Genomic DNA, 7,049 nt, shown 5'->3' on the forward strand with positions numbered 1-7,049 from the left:
TGGGGGGGGGAGAGTGGTGGGGGTGGGGGAAGAGTGGAGAGAGGAAAGAGAGGAGGGTAGGGAGTAGAAGAGGAAGGGTAGGGTTCCCTGCTTGGGAAAATTGAAGTTTGGAATCAAACTGTCGTCTGTTTTTATCCCCCGCCACATGGCGGAAGGGGGATATTGTTGTCACCCGGGTCATCCGTCCGGCTATCCGTCCGTCCGGCTGGCTGGCTGTGAGTCAACAATTATAGCTCTGAGTGCAATAACTCATAAACTGTTCCCCATATCGAGTTAAAATTTGGGTCACACATGTACCACCTGAAAAGGAAGAACCCTGTTGATTTTGGGCGTGGCCGGATCCAAGATGGCCGGCTGGGGTGGCCATCTTGAAAAAATTGTTTTTTTGCCATATCGATTTGAAATTTGAGTCGCACATGTACCACCTGAAAAGGAAGAACTCTATTGATTTGGGGCATGGCCGGATCCAAGATGGCCGACTGGGGCGGCCATCTTGAAAAAAATGTTTTTTGTAATAAATGGAAAACCGCTTATCTGATTTCAATTATTTTTTGGTTACTACGTTCCTCACCCCTGGGGAACTTTTTCGAGATGATGACCAAATGGTGTCTTGTTTCCAATTCACCTCCCTCATTATCTGGAATATGTATGACCTTTTTCATTCAATGGCGGGGGATTCCCCATCTCTGATGGTATATTTTCATGTTACCAGGGTATATATAAAGACTTTATTTAACCGGGAGTAGTGGCGTGCGGCTGTAATCCAGCTACTCATAGGTTTGGGTTGGAGGATCGCTTGAGGACGGGGGCGCTGCACTGGGCCACGCTATGAGAGGGTGTAGGGCAGCCCGGAATCATTTGCGAAACCCAATCTTTTTCCCTGTGTTGTAAGAGGCGACCAGGGTTGCGTCAGGAAGGGCATCCAGCGTAAAACCTATGCCAAATCAATATGCGGATCATAACGGATGATCCGCTGTGGCGACCCCTAACGGGAGCAGCCAAAAGACGAATAACAACATATTGTTACGGATTTCCCGCCCGGCGGCGTGCGAACGACCGCGTCTAACCAATAGCGGTCGCTTCGCCCACCGAACGGACAATCCAGTCGCGGCTTTCCGGATCAACGCCGGAAACCAGCCACGGGTGTGTTTTTAACCACACCATAACCTTGTCCGCACTCTACCTGCGTGCTCCAGGGTCCGATCGCCAAATCTTCGATTAACTGAATTATTCTCGCGGGTAGGTTACGGAGAGATTGTACCTCAACGGGACCGCTGCGAAACGAGCGGCTTAAGCAGCTCGCTTCCTTTTGGGATAACCGAGCGGGGTATTATCGCACAGTCCCGTTGGACCCGATCACTTTACCGGCTATTTAAAAACCAACTATATTCCGAGTGCAAGATGGGGCAGTTCAATGAGGGAATGGACGCAACGAACAGGTTTACATTCACACAAGGACATTTATTAAAATAAAGCATGTATGCAATTAAACAAGGTAGAACACGTATGCAATTATACAAGCAACAAAAGCACGACAAAATAGCTACGACCGTCTATACGAAATTCAATGCAAACATTTACAGCACACACAGCACTGAACAATTTCCTACTTATTAGACGGGCCCACGGACACACGTATGCACACACACACACACACACACACACACACACACACACACACACACACATACACACACACACACACACACACATACACATACACATACACATACACATACACATACACATACACATACACATACACACACACACACACACACACCCACCCAAGAAATGGTGGCAGAGGCCTTTAATAACGAGCTCCAGCTCGAAGGACAGGTGAGCTGAAACTCAGAGCTTGACTCGAACCTCTCTACCTCGTGTGGTTTTCAAGTTGCTCGGACCCGGGTTCCAGCGAGAGTGAGGTAGACCCAATCGCCGCGAGCCGCGATCCTTCCCGAGCTCCCGCGAATCCTCCCGCGCTTCTCAACACGTGCTGGTGAGACGAGGCGCTGATCCTTCCCGTCGATGCGTCGCTTCCCCGAGGAACCACCTCCAAGAAGAGGTCGATGAGTCGCACCAAGTCAGGAACCAAAATGGAGAACAAAGAGCTCCACGAACTAAGAAGAAGAAGAAGCCACCACTCGCAGCTCGAGCCGAGCGACCGGCTTAACTTTCTTCCAAACAGGGCAGCTTGAAGGAAAAAGCTCTCCCGTGCCAAGCAGAAGCCGAAGCTCACGGAACCATCAAAGCAAAAAGCCTCCAAAAAGCTCCTCCCGAGCCAGGCCTCAGCTGAAGCTCACTGAGCCAGCCGAAGCAAAAAGCTTCCGAAGGCCTCAACCCTAACCCAAGCCAAACAGGACCTGAAGGTCTGCTGAACGACTACTCTCTGCCGAAGCAAAAAGCTTACTACTCCAACTTCCGAACACGAACAAAGAAAAGATCTCCTCTTGTCCTTCTCCCGCTCTTCCCCCGCTCCCGGCGTAACTCATGACTCGTGTCCTCGTGCTCCATCCCCCGCTCAGCCACGGATGGGAGGGGGTTGTTGACATCATGAGTCACGGGACGGCAGGGTTCTTCTTGCTCTTCGCAGAAGAGGGGGAGGGACGTCTCCATTGTTTCGTTCCCTAACTATTAAATCGATCCGCAGCGCATCTAATCGATTTCTGAACATTTAAACAATGGAAGGTGAGCTATCTAGGGAACAAGCACTTATCGACATAGCTGACTAAAGGAACCTGAATGTTGTGTGCAATCGAATTCCAAATTCGTAACAATATAAAGACTTTATTTCAGGCAAGTAGTTTCATTATATACAATGTCAAGGCTTGTATAAGAGCAAACACACAAAATGTACAAAAAAAAAGGGGAGCAGGAGACGAGAGGGATGGGAGGGAAGCACAAAACGGTGGGGAATAGACACGAGGGTATCTTTGGAAGGGAGAGGGATGAGACGGGGTACACGGGGTAAACAAGATGGACACTACAGGGACTTTCAGGAAGGAAAGCAGGGAATATGAAGGAGGTTGGTCTGGGGTGGATTAATGGGGATACAAAAGATCATGCTTTTGGATGGGGGAAGATAACAGTTTGTGGTGAACCGCTGTTTTAAAGACCTGGAGGGAAGAGTGGGAGTTTATTCCAAAGGCGTGAAAAAAGAGGAATGAAAAAATGAAGGTGAGCAATAATTCTTGATCTTGGTAGTTTAACCAGAAGGGGGTTGCTTGGGGACATGCGGAAATATGGGCAGGACAGATAGCAGATGGAGCAAGGTGGGTGATACCGGAGAGGAGATGGAAGAAGGCAGAAAGACCACCAACCTGCCTGCGATGAGAGAATGAGAGACCAAAGACTCGGCCTCATCGCAGGAAATACCAATTAAATGATCTTAAATGCTTTTAGTCCGGGAGCTAACAGAGATTTGTACTACATCTCGAGTACAAAAGGTTTGAGAGCTAAAGTCATTAGATTGTGGGGTGGGGACCTCCGAATGGGCATTCTTAAGTTTTCCAATTGGTGCATTACGTAGGGGGCGCTGCTTAAAGTAGCCGCCAAAATCCGTTTAAATTACATTTTGAGTGCATGAATCAAACTGGTGCCAAGTGTTTAATTTTGGCACTTTGATTACTGAGAAGAAATTCTTAAGTGACGGATTTGGTGCATTACACATTTAAGAACGGCCTAAAGGGGGCGCCACTGTCACGTTTAAATCACATTCTGAGTACATTATTCAAACTTTGTAGGAATAATCGGTAGACCATCCTGATGAAGAATCATTAATTCTTAAGTGACGATTTTGGTGCAATATCCATTTAAGAACGGCCTTAAGAGGGCGCTATTTTTAGCACATTTAAAACACATCTCAAGTACATCAACGAAACGGTGTGGAAATATTCCTTTGACCTTCATAATAAAAGGATTACTCGTTCTTAAGTGATCATTTTGGTGCAAAAACATTTAAGAAGGTGTCAGATGCAAATACCTGTTTTCATGCTATTAAGATCAATACAAAGCAGGTGAAACAAAGGTCATTTCTTACTGAGTAGCCTTCTGGTTCTAGGGCAGCATGCTAGAGTTACCACATGTCTGAGCACTTAGTCTCGAGGAATATTGGTTTTCCAATATAGCAGAGCATTGTCACTTTCATGGTTGTGACAGTATTACTGGATTATTTTGAATATGTGCCTGATATAGCTGAAATACTGCTAAGTAGGGCATTGAAATCTTGATTGCATTCTTCAGCACACTTCTGGGTTGTCTGAAGAGTTTTTCGCACTTCCGACAAGCTGGAGAGAGGCTCCTTAAGGTTTGGCATGTAGCTCACTTCCTGTTTTGGTAGCTCATCCTTGTAGAAGATGGCATTGAAGCCAACGCGTGGCACATCATCCATATGAGGGCAAGACGCCTTGCTCTCATTGCCACGTCTGGTAGGTTAAATACGCATGTGTTCTTGTAGCTGAAGACTGTCATTTTGGGTACACTGAAATACGGAGCAAGAGGAGTGTCAGCGACAGTGAGAGACCTCTTCTTCTGGACAGCTTTCTTTGCTCCTGGTATTGGCTTTCTAGCTGGCATTGGTGTTTCATGAATCTGTCGAATGCTGGTACTATCACATGGCAAGTTTTGATGCAGAATTCCCATCGTATCATGAAGTGTGTTGCTCCCTGATAATGTTTGGGTTATTTCATCAAAATTGTCAAATGCGAGTCCCATTGGAAGTCCAAAGTGCTCTCAGGGCAAGCTTCTTTTCTCTCTTGGATCGCTTCAGCGGTAGCTGTTTCGAGTTCCTTCAAGCAAGAATAGTTAAGACAATGACCAAACCTATTCAGAACTTGAACAAGTTTCTTGCTGCCAGTGATAGATCTGATAGCCATACCCAGAGTGACATGTTTTGCTGGTTTTGCGTGGCCTCTTTGAACAACAAACAATGCATCCTGACTTGTTGAATCAATTCGACGTTTTATCTGCTTTCCACATTGGTCAGATATGTTGCCTGTGTACAGAACTTTGAAGAAGTTCATCACGGGTTGGGGTGCAATTGTGTCTCCATCTCTGACATCATCTAGTGTTGGATTTTCTGGTATGTCTTTATGGGGAGCATTTAACAGCTGCTTTCGCAAAATAAGTGCTGCTTGGTTGAGGAGTCGTTCTTCGGACTCTGCGTAGTCATAAGCCACTCGTACGGAATAATCAGCGATTTCTGCACTGTACAGAATGCTGCCAAATTTCTTACCTGCTGGACTCTGCATCTTGAGTTTGGACCCAAATTTATTTCTAAGGTTTCGCATGAGACATTGCTTATGCATAGGCGACTCATCAGCAGTTGAACAAAAGTCCAAATAACGTTGATAAACAGATGTTAACAGTTCTACACGTTTGTCAACAATTACAGACTTTTCAACACATTCATGGATATGTCTTATTGCAACTGTCTTTTTCTGTGGAATGTAATCAGTGTTAGAATTTCTACTGGCTGCAAGTAAGAATGCGCTCTTGCATGAGTGATGATACTTAGCTTCTTTTGCAACCAGGTCTACACCAACGACCTTGGAAAGGATAGCTTCATCCTGAAGTTGCTCAGCGGCCTCTTGGATTTTATGTCCGGCCTCTAATGTCTCACACGAACCTAACAGTTCGATGATAACCACCTTTTTTCTTCTTCCTCTTTGAATTGCAGGAAGTATTCCAGATGACGAGGGTTCAGCTTCGTCATCTGCCCTTGTGTTTGAACGCAAATGAGGCAAACTCCTCTCACTAAGGTCAGATGGTCTATCCCCAGGAGCTGAGGTTGTTGATGTAACGGCTGTGAATTTCTGGTAGCAGGCTACATGATACCCATCATTCTCATCCGGGTTCTGAGGCAAGCTGACAACCAAGTCATAGTACACTGATTTCAGAAATTGGGGTTTTGCATGCCTTTTCTCAGCTGCAGCCTGCACAGTACTCCAGTTCTTCTCATCGAATGGAAAAACATCACAACGTGGGGTCTTCGCTGAGGGTTTGCCGGCAATGTGGAGAATGCAACGCTTGGATGCAGGAACATCGTTGTTGGAAGGATCAGATGATTCCATATCTGTTTCACTGGCCTATGACCTGAAATAAAATGGATTTCATAAGCTATAACTAGCAAAAATGCGCTTCAAAAACATGTTATAAAATCCAAAAAAGTTGGGATTACATACGACACAATACCAGTATTACCAGAGTTTATCAATACTGGTGTTAATTCTAAAATAATAGATAATGGGATGAGAGACATCTGCAACTCTGTGGTGGAGACTAATAAGTAGTGCTGTTCGCTGACACCATTTCTTGTATTACTGGTAGAAAAGATTTACATTATTATTCGTGAATATAATATTAAAGAAAGCGAAAACAGTCACCTTCAACAAATGTTACCTCAGTGCGTGGCGATGCAGTCAAGAATGGGCCAGGGATCCATGAATTGTAGGCTGAATTATGGGCTATACTAAACCCCTCCTCGTGGACAATTCGTCAATTTATCCACAAACCACAATAAGTTATTGGCTTGGGGTCCCTAATATATGTTACCTGAACTACTCTAACTCCAGATAAAACTCACCTCTCAGTTGTAAAATATCTGTAACTACTACATTCAGAATGATGAAATGGGAATCACAGCACCAACTATGCTACACAGCTGATCTACATGTATCACCAACACACCACATGAGCCCATCCTTGCATGCTAAGCCGGCAGTATATATGACGAGTCGTGTAGGCCCACAAGTGATTCGTCATCTTCCATGCAGTTATCTAATAGTTTAATACCTGCAGCAAGTGTTTGGTCCTGAGTACACCAATCTTACTTCCTCCTTCACAGGAATTTCACCATGATTGATATTTGAACCCTTCTTAAATGGATTTTGCACTAAAGGGGTCACTTAAGAACTACTGATCCTGCATTAGGAAGGTCAAGGAATATTTTCACAAAGTTCTATTGATGTACTTGAGATGTGTTTTAAATGTGCTAAAAATAGTGCCCTCCTTAGGCTGTTCTTAAATGTATTTTGCACCAAATCCGTCAC

General features: G+C 45.1%; 1 pseudogene; it reads right to left on the bottom strand.

The window, feature by feature from the left end:
* Window positions 1-4,168: 4,168 nt before the first annotated feature.
* Window positions 4,169-6,640, bottom strand: LOC147023125 (uncharacterized; annotated as a pseudogene).
* Between the last annotated feature and the right edge of the window lie 409 nt (window positions 6,641-7,049).

The sequence above is a fragment of the Eptatretus burgeri genome, chromosome 7 (genome assembly GCF_056783735.1).
Source record: "Eptatretus burgeri isolate ZD-2024b chromosome 7, Ebu_testis_v1, whole genome shotgun sequence".
NCBI classification, from domain to species: domain Eukaryota; kingdom Metazoa; phylum Chordata; class Myxini; order Myxiniformes; family Myxinidae; genus Eptatretus; species Eptatretus burgeri.